This window comes from Hyperolius riggenbachi, chromosome 2 (genome assembly GCF_040937935.1).
Source record: "Hyperolius riggenbachi isolate aHypRig1 chromosome 2, aHypRig1.pri, whole genome shotgun sequence".
In the NCBI taxonomy this organism is placed as follows: Eukaryota; Metazoa; Chordata; class Amphibia; order Anura; family Hyperoliidae; genus Hyperolius; species Hyperolius riggenbachi.
In genome coordinates, this window is record NC_090647.1 from 139,194,552 (window position 1) to 139,209,252 (window position 14,701).

At 43.3% G+C, this 14,701-nt stretch overlaps 1 protein-coding gene across 3 annotated transcripts in view; it reads left to right on the plus strand.

Moving 5' to 3' along the window:
• LOC137545832 (retinol dehydrogenase 7-like) overlaps positions 1-14,701 on the plus strand; it is a 65,875-nt gene that overhangs the window by 21,733 nt on the left and 29,441 nt on the right. The window contains exon 1 of one of the 3 annotated variants that reach the window (XM_068267510.1): positions 5,727-5,878. The exons of the other annotated variants lie outside the window; for them this stretch is intronic. The gene's annotated coding sequence lies outside the window, so the exon portion shown is untranslated. Of the gene's footprint in view, positions 1-5,726; positions 5,879-14,701 lie in introns of those variants that run through there. 3 annotated transcript variants of the gene reach the window in all.

Below are 14,701 nucleotides of genomic sequence, written 5' to 3' on the forward strand. Positions count from 1 at the left end.
CCTCTGCATTTTGGGGATTTGGTTTTGGTGCATTTTAAAAACTACATACACTACTTATAGCATGTGATTTGTGATTGAAACTCATTAGCTACTGTAATAATTGCCTGCATTTAAATTCAGTTAAATGCTAGGAAGACATAATTTGCATTTTGCTGTGTGATATTGCATTGGTATGAAATCGCCTGCACTTCCCCCAAGTGTGACCCCCTGTCTCACCTCCTCCAATGCGGTGTCCGCCTTCCTCCTCTGCAGCCGCTCAGTTTCTTCCTTTTGGTTCTGGGTCTTCTTGCATCCTTCATGACTTCATGCAGCATGCAGTAGACTATGACAGAGGGAGAGAGTGTGCAGCTGCAGAGGAAGAGGGCACAATGCTGGAGAAGGTAAGATTCCTGCACCATCATTGTGCTTCTCTGTATGGGGAAGCAAAAGAAGAAGCAAGGCCCCCTCCCCACAGGACCTTTTGTGGCAAAAGTGGCAGCTTCCATGGTGGTTATGCTACTATTTCACCCCTCTACTTATACAGAGAAGTCCAGATTTTGGAGGGTCAACTTGAGGTAAGTTTTATTTAATTTATATACTATAAAAACAATGAGATGCGACCACACCGGGGCCCTGGAGCCAGAGGGGCCCCATGGGGCCCTACCTCAACCCCAGTAGTAGCAATTTTTCTGGTTCTGTGCTGATAATAATCATCACTTCTATAGATGCTTTGAATAGTAATAATCACTAACAAGCTGTCCCCATCCCCTTCTTGCACCTCTGACACTGTGGTTGTCCTTGGCAAGTTTGGTGCTCCATATCAATTGTTATATATAGAGTGCTGGGGGGGCCCTAATGTAAAACTTGCAATGGCACCCACAGTAAAGTGGTGGTTGTGCACTTTACTTGGCTTGAAGATGGGCTGTACGCCCAAAACAGCTCTTGGCCAGTGTCTGTCGCCATGATGTTTGGACATTCTATATGATGGTGACCTTTGTCTACAGGACTGCTATAAATACTCCGTCTGCTTGGGGACTAGGCTTTTGATGGACATTGACTGTCTTTGGCGGTTATTCTATTTCTGGATTGTCCCTGTGACAGCTCACGTATTTTAATAATGTTTATGATGTTGAAGATTTTGTAATAAAGATTCCTATGAGTTTTGGAAGAAATCCCTGAGTGTGCTGGTCCTTGTGGACTTTATACTGGGTGTCTGACCTGGTGCTCTGGCGGACTAACCTTGCACCTCAGTTTATGTCATCAGGGTGACTGGCTTGGAAAATTGACATCAAGAGATGGGTGTAGTGCATCTTCAATGCCACCCAAAAGTGTATAGTAGTACTGACAGGCAGCAAGAGGAGGAGTAGGCCCTGAGATGGTGCATAGACTGCATTGGTAAGTGGCACCTAGAGCTGGGTGTAGTGCATCATCAATTTCACCTACAAGTATATAATACAAGTTGCACAAATTGAGTACTGAAAGGTTGCAACAGCAGGAGGAGAAGTAGGCGGCGGGCCCCTGGAAGCCATTCGCCTGCTTTCAATCCATATTAATAGTTTCTTTCCTGAATGGGTAGTTGGGCTCCAGTGGTGTTTTCAAGGCCTAGTACATTACCTGGATGACTTTCTATGCATGGCCTCAGAAGAATGATCGGTCAAATCCTGAAAGTCTTTCAGAAGTAAATGCAAAAGGTGCCCAGTTATCTCACCCTACTTCTACAACTGCTGTCAGAACTGGAAAATATGTTGTGAGACTAGGCTATTAAAACTCGCCTTCTACTCAGCCTTTTGCGGGGCCTTTCGTCTGGGCAAAATGGTGAGCACTCGTAAGGATGGTGCTGATGGCCTTGAATCGATAAAATCTCTTTCATTCAAGGGTTGGTTTCAGTCCACATTCCCAGTTCAAAGACAGACCAAATGGCCAAGAGTCTGACATTTCACTTGTAGGAAATCATAGGCTGTCCTTCATGCCCAGTCCACTTATTGGGAAATTGCTTGTCATGCCAATCAGGGCAGAAAGGGGGATGCCTTATTGATACATTATGATAAGTGTGTGGTATTGCAATTCAAGTTCATACCTGTCTTCAAGCGTTGCCTTGTACGTTTGGGATGAGAATGAGCTACAAGGGATTACAGAGGTCTCTCTAATTGGTGCAGCAATGTATGGGTATTGAGCAAGGACGTAGTGAAGAAGATTGATATATGGGTGTCAAAAAGATTTAGGTCCTACATTCGCCAACATCTTGTGGAACGATAAAGTGCTTGTATATGATAATAATCTGAAGAATATGTATATTACAGGATCATAAACTGTCATATAGGTTGCTTGTGCCCGGGGGTGGGCTATAACCGCCATGAGCTGGGCTTCACTTTCCATGTAAAGTGAGACTAATCTGCCACCGATTCATCATGTGGGCTGAACGAAGGGCGTCAGTTAGGAGCACAGGTAGAACCCCTGGGTGGTTGCCCTTGGGTAGGCAGCTACTGACATAGAGGTAAACTGGTTTGGATACTCCAGTCTCACTGTAGAAAGGATGGTCAACAATTTTGCTAGACTCATCACTCTATGGGGTCAGCCAGACATATTAATGGTTAATCCCATACAGGAAAATGAATAAGGATAGGATGAAAGACACTTCAAAATTTGTACACTAAATGGGGAGCATAGCGGTGCGTGAGAAGTTGTTAGCGGTTTTGATGGAATACCTGAGGATGATTGGGGTGCGCCTGAATGAGGTAGTGAACAATATTTTCTTTTTGGCTTGAGATAGGCCATAGAAGTTGCCTTCACTCTGTGGGCAGACATTCGGGTTTCACAAGCAATCCTGAATTGCTGTGGCAGGTCCTTAGAAGTTAGAAATATAATGTTGGTTAATGATCCTGTATAGTAAGATGCAGATCCCTACTACAATATAAAACATGTACAAACCAAGTCATTGTCAATGGGTAGCTGGTGGCTCGTGTGGCAGTTGGTAGTAAACTAAAAGTGTTGCTAAGCACTTGCAGGGTGCGGCAAGTGTATATATAAGATTAACAAGTCCTTAACATAGAACAATATAGTCCCATATACTTAAACACAATCTTCAATCAGGATCCCAGCCAGGGTACAAATGGTACACCACCACCACACCCCAAAGCAGTGAGCACTCACCGTTATATAGTGACCTTCTAATAGATAAGGTCTGCAGCGCCTATGGTATCAACAGGCCGCCCCTCGCCTTACTAGGATCTTCCTTGTAGTGCTTCCTCCTATTGGGCTTGTTCAAACCATATCATCTCAAATAAATCATAACGGGGACACCATAGCATAAAACCATAATAAAAATGTATTCACAAGGATTGTGCACTTACAAGCATGTGGAAGCTTGAGAACACAGAGTTTTAATGGGCTCTACTACCCTGTTCTTTGGCCACTCGGTAGGCTGGGTCGTGCTGCCGTCCACAAAACCAGACAGTCCCGCCAGACCACGTTGCCTCATTGCCGCGTCCCCCACGCTCATCTCGACTAATTTTGTTGCAATAGCGACTCATTGGGGAGCATCATTACTAGCATCAAAACTAGTTGAATATTGTGTTTAAGTATATGGGACTTTATTGGTCTATATTAAGAACTTGTAAACCATTTGAGCACTGTCTTATTTTAACATTGGTGTATATTGATTTTAAAGAAGCGCACCACCAAGGGTGTAATACCCTATTTGCTATCTGCACAGTATATTGCACTGGCGCTTTGAGTCCACCAGTTGAAAAGCGCAATATAAATATTCTGTGTTTGTGTGTGGTTGTTTATTAGTATATATATATATATACAGTATATATATACAGTATATATATATATATATATATATATATATATATATATATATATATATATATATATATATATATATATATATATATAGTGGGTTGCAAAAGTATTCAGCCCCCTTGAAGTTTTCCACATTTTGTCACTTTACTGCCACAAACATGAATCAATTTTATTGGAATTCCACATGAAAGACCAATACAAAGTGGTGTACACGTGAGAAGTGGAACGAAAATCATACATGATTCCAAACATTTTTTACAAATAAATAACTGCAAAGTGTTGTGTGCATAATTATTCGGCCCCCTTTGATCTGAGTGCAGTCAGTTGCCTATAGACATTGCCTGATGAGTGCTAATGACTAAATAGAGTGCACCTGTGTGTAATCTAATGTCAGTACAAATACAGCTGCTCTGTGAGGATATAGAGGTTGTCTAAGAGAATATTGGGAGCAACAACACCGTGAAGTCCAAAGAACACACAAGACAGGTTAGGGATCAAGTTATTGAGAAATTTAAAGCAGGCTTAGGCTACAAAAAGATTTCCAAAGCCTTGAACATCCCACAGAGCACTGTTCAAGCGATCATTCAGAAATGGAAGGAGTATGGCACAACTGTAAACCTACCAAGACAAGGCCGTCCACCTAAACTCACAGGCCTAACAAGGAGAGCGCTGATCAGAAATGCAGTCAAGAGGCCCATGGTGACTCTGGACGAGCTGCAGAGATCTACAGCTCAGGTGGGAGGCTCTGTCCATAGGACAACTATTAGTCATGCACTGTACAAAGTTGGCCTTTATGGAAGAGTGGCAAGAAGAAAGGCATTGTTAACAGAAAGCATAAGAAGTCCCGTTTGCAGTTTGCCACAAGCAATGTGGGGGATACAGCAACCTTGTGGAAGAAGGTGCTTTGGTCAGATGAGACCAAAATGAAACTTTTTGGCCAAAATGCAAAACGGTATGTGTGGCAGCAAACTAACACTCCACATCACTCTGAACACACCATCCCCACTGTCAAATATGGTGGTGGTAGCATCATGCTCGGGGGATGCATCTCTTCAGCAGGGACAGGGAAGCTGGTCAGAGTTGATGGGAAGATGGATGGAGCCAAATACAGGGCAAACTTGGAAGAAAACCTCTTGGAGACTGCAAAAGACTTGAGACTAGGGCTGAGGTTCACCTTCCAGCAGGACAATGACTCTAAACATAAAGCCAGGGCAACAATGGAATGGTTTAAAACAAAACATATCTATGTGTTAGAATGGCCCAGTCGAAGTCCAGATCTAAATCCAATCGAGAATCTGTGGCAAGATCTGAAAACTGCTGTTCACAAACGCTGTCCATCTAATCTGACTGAGCTGGAGCTGTTTTGCAAAGAAGAATGGGCAAGGATTTCAGTCTCTAGATGTGCAAAGCTGGTAGAGACATACCCTAAAAGACTGGCAGCTGTAATTCCAGCAAAAGGTGGTTCTACAAAGTATTGACTCAGGGGGGCGAATAATTACGCACACCCCACTTTGCAGTTATTTATTTGTAAAAAATGTTTGGAATGATGTATGATTTTCGATCCACTTCTCAAATGTAACTTTGTATTGGTCTTTCACGTGGAATTCCATTAAAATTGAAGCATGTTTGTGGCAGTAATGTGACAAAATGTGGAAAACTTCAAGGGGGCCCAATACTTTTGCAACCCACTGTATATATATGTATACATTTTTGTGATAATAGTCAGTCATTATTTTATTATTTTGCTGTATAATTTAAAAATGAATAATAAAGCTGTGGTGTGTTGAAAATCCGCATTGTTGTCACGGCTCATTTTGTGGTCAGCCAGGGACAGTGCACTGGGCTCCGCCCCGGTCGTGAACCCTCAGCTTTGCTATTTGAGAGTCTTTCTTTTGTTTCTATGTATGGAGTTGGTAGATAAGTCTCAGGTGTCAGAGAAAATTGTTGACTACTGATAAGGACAACCAGTATAGCTAAAATAACTTCAGCTACAGTTGCTCTGAACTTTGTACATCACAAGGGAATTTGCTGGAAGCACTATTTTATTCCTGACTTAGTTTTCAAGCAAGTATATGTCTTGTCAGCTGTATTGGTGAGTACATTTATCTTTTTTGTACCTATCTGAATGATCAGGTAATTTTATTAAATGTTGTGATATATGATTGAATGTCTTGTCTATCTGCAACACTCTTAACCACTTAAGGACTGCAGTCATAAAACCCCTTAAGGACCAGAGCCTTTTTTTCCATTCAGACCACTGCAGCTTTAATGGTTTATTGCTCGGTCATACAACCTACCACCTAAATGAATTTTGCCTCCTTTTCTTGTCACTAATACAGCTTTCTTTTGGTGTGATTTGATTGCTGCTGCGAGTTTTACTTTTTATTATATTCATCAAAAAAGACATGAATTTTGTCAAAAAAATGACTTTTTTTACTTTCTGTGCTGACATTTTTCAAATAAAGTAAAATTTCCTATACATTTGAGCGCGAAAGTTATTCTGCTACATGTCTTTGATAAAAAAAAAAAACATTCAGTGTATATTTATTGGTTTGGGTAAAAGTTATAGCATTTACAAACTATGGTGCAAAAAGTGAATTTTCCCATTTTGAAGCATCTCCAAATTTTCTGACCCCCTGTCATGTTTCATGAGGTGCTAAAATTCCAGGATAGTATAAATACCCCCCAAATGACCCCATTTTGGAAAGAAGACATGCCAAAGTATTCACTGAGAGGAATGGTGAGTTCATAGAAGATTTTATTTTTTGTCACAAGTTAGCGGAAAATGACACTTTGTGACAAAAAAAAAGTTTCCATTTCTTCTAACTTGCGACAAAAAAAATGAAATCTGCCACGGACTCACCATGCCCCTCTCTGAATACCTTGAAGTGTCTACTTTCCAAAATGGGGTCATTTGTGGGGTGTGTTTACTGTCCTGGCATTTTGGGGGGTGCTAAATTGTAAGCACCCCTGTAAAGCCTAAAGGTGCTCATTGGACTTAGGGCCCCTTAGCGCAGTTAGGCTGCAAAAAAGTGCCACACATGTGGTATTGCCGTACTCAGGAGAAGTATTATAATGTGTTTTGGGGTGTATTTTTACACATACCCATGCTGGGTGGGAGAAATATCTCTGTAAATGACAATTTTTTGATTTGTTTTACACACAATTGCCCATTTACAGAGATATTTCTCCCACTCAGCATGGGTATGTGTAAAAATACACCCCAAAACACATTATACTACTTCTCCTGAGTATGGCGATACCACATGTGTGGCACTTTTTTGCACCCTAACTGCGCTAAGGGGCCCAAAGTCCAATGAGTACCTTTAGGATTTCACAGGTCATTTTGCGACATTTGGTTTCAAGACTACTCCTCACGGTTTAGGGCCCCTAAAATGCCAGGGCAGTATAGGAACCCCATAAGTGACCCCATTTTAGAAAGAAGACACCCCAAGGTATTCCGTTAGGAGTATGGTGAGTTCATAGAAGATTTTATTTTTTGTCACAAGTTAGCGGAACTTGATTTGTATTGTTTTTTTTTTCACAAAGTGTCAATTTCCGCTAACTTGTGACAAAAAAAAAATATTCTATGAACTCACCATACTCCTAACGGAATACCTTGGGGGGTCTTCTTTCTAAAATGGGGTCATTTGTAGGGTTCCTATACTGCCCTGGCATTTTAGGGGCCCTAAACCGTGAGGAGTAGTCTTGAAACCAAATGTCGCAAAATGACCTGTGAAATCCTAAAGGTACTCATTGGACTTTGGGCCCTTTAGCGCAGTTAGGCTGCAAAAAAGTGCCACACATGTGGTACTGCCGTGCTCAGAAGTAGTATAATGTGTTTTGTGGTGTATTTTTACATATACCCATGCTGGGTGGGAGAAATATCTCTGTAAATGACATATATTAGATTTTTTTTACACACAATTGTCCATTTACAGAGAGATTTCTCCCACCCAGCATGGGTATGTGTAAAAATACACCCCAAAACACATTATACTACTTCTCCTGAGTACGGCGATACCACAGGTGTGACACTTTTTTGCAGCCTAGGTGCTCTAAGGGGCCCAACGTCCTATTCACAGGTCATTTTGAGGCATTTGTTTTCTAGACTACTCCTCACGGTTTAGGGACCCTAAAATGCCAGGGCAGTATAGGAACGCCACAAGTGACCCCATTTTAGAAAGAAGATACCCCAAGGTATTCCGTTAGGTGTATGGTGAGTTCATAGAAGATCTTATTTTTTGTCACAAGTGAAAAATGAAACTTTGTGAAAAAACAATAAAAATAAATTTCCGCTAACTTTTGACAAAAAATAAAATCTTCTATGAATGCTTCATACACCTAACAGAATACCTTGGGGTGTCTTTTTTCTAAAAAGGGTTCCTATACTGCCCTGGCATTTTACGGGCCCAAAACCGTGAGTAGTCTGGAAACCAAATGTCTCAAAATGACTGTTCAGGGGTATAAGCATCTGCAAATTTTGATGGCAGGTGGTCTATGAGGGGGCAAATTTTGTGGAACCGGTCATAAGCAGGGTGGCCTCTTACATGACAGGTTGTATTGGGCCTGATCTGATGGATAGGAGTGCTAGGGGGTGACAGGAGGTGATTGATGGGTGTCTCAGGGGGTGGTTAGAGGTGAAAATAGATGCAATCAATGCACTGGGGAGGTGATCGGAAGGGGGTCTGAGGGGGATCTGAGGGTTTGGCCGAGTGATCAGGAGCCCACACGGGGCAAATTAGGGCCTGATTTGATGGGTAGGTGTGTTAGGGGGTGACAGGTGGTGACAGGAGGTGATTGATGGGTGTCTCAAGGTGTGATTAGTGGGGGGAATAGATGCAAGCAATGCACTGGCGAGGTGATCAGGGCTGGGGTCTGAGGGTGTTCTGAGGGTGTGGGCGGGTGATTAGGTGCCCTAGGGGCAGATAGGGGTCTAATCTGATGGGTAGCAGTGACAGGGGCTGATTGATGGGTGATCAGTGGGTGATTAGATGGCAGAACAGATGTAAACAATGCACTTTGGAGGTGATCTGAGGGTAGGTCTGGGGCAATCTGATGGTGTGGGTGGGTGATCAGATTGCCCGCAAGGGGCAGGTTAGGGGCTGATTGATGGATGGCAGTGACAGGGGGTGATTGATGGGTGGCAGTGACAGGGGGTGATTGATAGGTGATTGACAGGTGATCAGTGGGTTATTACAGGGAAGAACAGATGTAAATATTGCACTGGTGAATTGATAAGGAGGGGGGGGGTCTGAGGGCAATCTGAGCGTGTGGGGCGGGTGATTGGGTGCCCGCAAGGGGCAGATTAGGGTCTATTCTGATGGGTAACAGTGACAGGTGGTGATAGGGGGGTGATTGATGGGTAATTAGTGGGTGTTTACAGGAGAGAATAGATGTAAACACTGCACTTGGGAGGTGATCTGACGTCGGATCTGCAGGCGATCTATTGGTGTGGGTGGGTGATCAGATTGCCCGCAAGGGGCAGGTTAGGAGCTGATTGATGGGTGGCAGTGACAGGGGGTGATTGATGGGTGGCAGTGACAGGGGGTGATTGACAGGTGATCAGTGGGTTATTACAGGGAAGAACGGATGTAAATAATGCACTGGCGAATTGATAAGGGGGGGTCTGAGGGCAATCTGAGCGTGTGGGCGGGTGATTGGGTGCCCGCAAGGGGCAGATTAGGGTCTAATCTGATGGGTGGTGATAGGGGGTGATTGATGGGTAATTAGTGGGTGTTTAGAGTAGAGAACAGATGTAAACACTGCACTTGGGAGGTGATCTGATGTCGGATCTGCGGGCGATCTATTGGTGTGGGTGGGTGATCAGATTGCCCGCAAGGGGCAGATTAGGGGCTGATTGATGGGTGGCAGTGACAGGGGGTGATTGATGGGTGATTGACAGGTGATTGACAGGTGATTGACAGGTGATCAGGGGGATAGATGCATACAGTACACAGGGGGGGGTTCTGGGGGGGGGGGGTTCTGGGGAGAATCTGAGGGGTGGGGGGTGATCAGGAGTACCCAGGGGGCAGTTTAGGGACTAAAAAAAAAATAGCGTTGATAGATAGTGACAGGGAGTGATTGATGGGTGATTAGGGGGGTGATTGTGTGCAAACAGTGGTCTGGGGGTGGGCAGGGGGGGGGGGTCTGAGGGGTGCTGTGGGCGATCAGGGGGCAGGGGGGGGGGCAGATCAGTGTGTTTGGGTGCAGACTAGGGTGGCTGCAGCCTGCCCTGGTGGTCCCTTGGACACTGGGACCACCAGGGCAGGAGGCAGCCTGTATAATACACTTTGTAAACATTACAAAGCGTATTATACGCTTCCTATCCGGCGATCGTCGGGTTAACAACCCGCCGGCGCTTCCGATTGGCCGGCGGGTTGACGTCGCGGGTGGGCGGAGCCTATTGCCGGCGGATGTGCGCACATCCCAGCGCGCGATCCCCAGCAAAACAGTGCCCCAGGACCTGACGCCATTCTGCGTTACGTGGTCCTGGGGCTGCCACTTTGCCGCCGCCAATATGAAGTAGGCGGTCGGCAAGTGGTTAAAGCACACTTGAACTAGCACAAAAAATTAATTTTGACTTAACCTGGGGCTTCTTCCAGCCTCCTGCAGCTGCCCCATATGTAGCATCCAAAGAAACGCATTCACGCAAAACAGCCGTCAGGCTTCCAGTTTCCAGCACCCACCATCCATTCTCTATGCCTGCAACGGTATGTTCCTCACATTCTTTACCACATGATGTTGGAATTTCCACAGTGATGTTTGCACAATAAACAGGATCGCCGACTCTTGCTCCTATCCTCCCCTTGCATAGGTATTGTAGGTTATATTTAATAGGGAGTACAACTTGTCCAGAGGCTGAAGAGGAATGGCTTTAGATCTGAAAAAGTGAGTTCTGGGAGCTTAAAGCGGATCCGAGATGAAAAACTAACTATGACAAGTAACTCGTCTATATATCTTATCTAAAGTTTAGATAGTTTACACAGCAAATCTAGCTGTAGACAGCTTCAATAGTTTATGATTATTTATTCCTGTGATACAATGAGGGCAGCCATGTTCTGTTTGTCACATTACACAGGCAAGCTCAATAGCATCTCCAGCCCTTAGCCTGTCACTTCCCTCTCCTCCTCCCGTCTGCCTCTGAAATCTGTGGCTAGTAACCTCCTCCTCCTCCTGCCCAGACTGAGCTCCCACAAGCCTTTGCTACATGGGTCTGAATGCCAAGGCACTCTGAAAAAGCTGTGGGCGAGGCTTGTTTAGTTTATAGGGAATAAGAGTATTAAACCAAAAAAAGAAAAGTATTTGGCTCGAGGAATGCCCGATAAACTATATGAAAGGAACCCAATTATGCAATGAGTAAAACGTTTGTCTCGGATCCACTTTAAAGACTTCAAAGTTTGGAGAGAGAGAGAGAGAGTGTGTGTGTGTGTGTGTGTGTGTGTGTGTGTGTGTGTGTGTGTGTGTGTGTGTGTGTGTGTGTGTGTGTGTGTTTATGTGTGTGTGTGTGTGTGTTTATGTGTGTGTGTGCGCGCGCGCGCGCGCGTGCAGATAGATAGATAGATACATAGATACATAGATAGATTAGAAAGTCTAATAGAAATATCTTTAAATGGAGAATGAGATGTTTGCTGAATGCATCTCTTCACAGTATGTCTTTGGACAGAACTTCTAGATAAAAATTTAGCACACGCCCAAGGGCTTGTATCAAAAAAGGGCACCTGGAAAAAAGGGCGCAGGATATAGCCGAAATTATACGTTGTAAAGTAAAACAATAATTTTCGTTTATAGCTTGTAAACGAAAATGTAATGCTAAGAAGGTTAAATAAACGGAAATTAAATGGCAAGATACCGTCTATAACAACAAACGAATTCTGAAATGAAACGTCAAATAGCGTCTATAACAAAAAATGATATTTACACTTGTATTAAGCATGGTAATACAATGGTAGATTTTACAGATATTTTACTGCAATTATACCTAACTGTAGGCTCACACAGATATCTCCCTATCCCTAAGCCCTAGACCCCCTCTTTGTTTATAGAGTAACTGTCAGGCTGCAAAAGCTAATTTAAACCTCTATTCTCCTGTGTTAAACAGTTTAGAAGGAAGCCAAAAAGGCAATACTGAAGTTAAAAATCTCTCTTAGTTTTGATGTGTGCTGAACTGCAAGGATGTTAGACCCAAGCTCTTAAGAAGCCAAGAGCCGCATACCATACAGCAAAGCATTCTGGGGCCCTCCCCTCGGCTGCTAGTGATAAGTTACAGGGCTCATGTTACAAAAGCAGCAGCTCACAACACTGAAAAAACTCCCAGCAGAGTACACTGCAGGAGTCCGCTATTGTTCCTAGCCACATGGCTAATTAATATTCACTGCACAGTAGTGTTTTACATTACCGATCTTTTGTGTGAGTCTAATCATCAGGAAGCAGGGAGGACATGACGACACATTTGGCTTCATAGGAGACAGACAAACATGGAGCCTGCGATGAGCTGTCAGGAGCATCATTCTCTGCAAATACTATATAAAGATTCTGTGAAATCCAAACGTGGACAGTGAAATGCATATGTAATGTAAGTACAGCCAATGTTTAGCTACTGATATATGTGTTTATTTTCTCTGAGACCCTATACCTAACAGCTCCTCTTTAAATATACATAATTTAATAAATTGTATATATTACATATATTGTGCTGTAACTATACCTAACCCTACTCTCACACAGAACTCTCCCTGCACCTATCTCTAACCCCTAGACCCCCCTGGTGGTGCCTAACCCTAACCACCCCCTTGGTGGTGTATATTGTACTGTAACTATACCTAACCCTACTCTCACACAGAACCCTCCCTGTACCTATCCCTAACCCCTAGACCCCCCTGGTGGTGCCTAACCCTAACCACCCCCCTGGTAGTGTATATTGTACTGTAACTATACCTAACCCTACTCTCACACAGAACTCTCCCTTTACCTATCCCTAACCCCTAGACCCTCCTGGTGGTGCCTAACCCTAACCACGCCCCTGGTGGTGCTTAACCCTAAGACCCTCCTGATGGTGCCTAACCCTAAGACCCCCCTGATGGTGCCTAACCCTAAAACTCCCCTGGTGGTGCCTAACCCTAAGACCCTCCTGGTGGTGCCTAACCCTAACCACCCCCCTGGTGGTGCCTAACCCTAACCACAACCCTGGTGGTGCCTAACCCTAACCACCCCCCTGGTGGTGCCTAACCCTAACCACCCCACTGGTGGTGCCTAACTCTAACCACCCCCCCCCCCCTGGTGGTGTCTAACCTAACCCTAACATCCCCACTGCACAAACACCCTTACACACATATAAACAATAATATATTTAATCCTTAAAATACTTCACTATAAATAATATGAATAGAATAATTTATATATTTGTAATAGAATAAATAGCCTTAAAATCACGTACACATTAATAATGTTATAAATAGAAAAAGGTATATATATAATAGAATAAATAGCTTTACAATCTCATACGCATTAGTATTCTAAAAATAACGGTAATATTAGACGCTATATATTAGTAAGTTAATAAAACTATAATCGACGCATTATAAGTGTGAAAAACAAAGTTAATACCAAAAGCGATGTATTTCTAATAGAATAAGGTTGAAAATGATATTTAAGCATTATACATATGAAAACGAATTTTAAATGACAAAATAAGTGTAAAAAAAATGTACTTGTTACAGTCCTTTAAGCAAAATTTTAAAAACCGGGAAATAAGTAAAAGCTCCAATAAGCGAAATTTAAAAACTAAAAATAAGTATAACACAAAGTCAAAACGAACTTGTAAATGATATTTGTTATAAACCTTATTCTGTAAACGAAAACTTTTGTTAACACGATCCCTGCAACTGCCATTTCTCGGGCGCCCTTTTTTGCTGTCGGGCATCCAATAGCCTTTATTTTGCATTGCAATCTATGGCGGCGCTCTTTTTGTCCACTAGCCATGTGTGCCCTTTTTTTTACTGGCCTGCGCCCAAGGCATATATCATAAAGCATCCCCACGACCCCACCCCCCACCATAACACTTTGATGGTTGCCCATATATACAGGAAGTGCATCCAGATGGCCTCCTGGGAACCACCCATTGAAGATAGATCCTGCTAACAGTTTGCTCACTTACTTAGGCTAGCAATATATCCAAGCAGCTCAGGGTGACCCAAAACCACTAGGAAAGTATAGGGGACTAAAAGAGACTGAAAAGTCCTCCTACTAAAAAGCAACTCTCAGTGCAATTTGCCTTCTTAAAACAGAAAGTATTTGCAATAATTCAGCTTTGAGTGAGCAACTGTGGCTACCCACAATGCATCATTACTGAATATGCAAATTATCTCTTTATTCCCCTGAAGCCAAGCTTATATCCAGAAACGTTGGTGTGTAGCAAGCCTATAGCTTATACATTTTACAGAGCCACATCAACCCAATCATCAACCCAACTGACTGAGAGAAATACTGCCCATTCATCTCTCCACCTCAATCGTCTATACATAAGATTACATGTTCACACTCTCACCAGCCTCAATCACCTGTTCATAGAGAGACATGTTCACATTCTCACCAGCCCCAATTACTTATTCATATAACATTTTCACTCTCACCGGGCCCAATCAACTGTACATAGATCACATGTACCTACCAAATTTGGTGATGATAGCAAGTATGGGGGCTTTGCAATTAACTGCGAAAGTCAGCTTCATTGACTTCAATGTAAATGCCGTACAGAATGCGAAACTCTGTGCGCAGAACTTGTAATTTACCATCCGGGCTTAGATTTTTGACAAATTTGGAATACAAAATCTACCTTGCAGTTCTGTACCCATCACTAAAGGTCAGCGCCAAGTATAGAGCTGCAAGGGCTATGGGAAGATGGCTGCCTGGACTG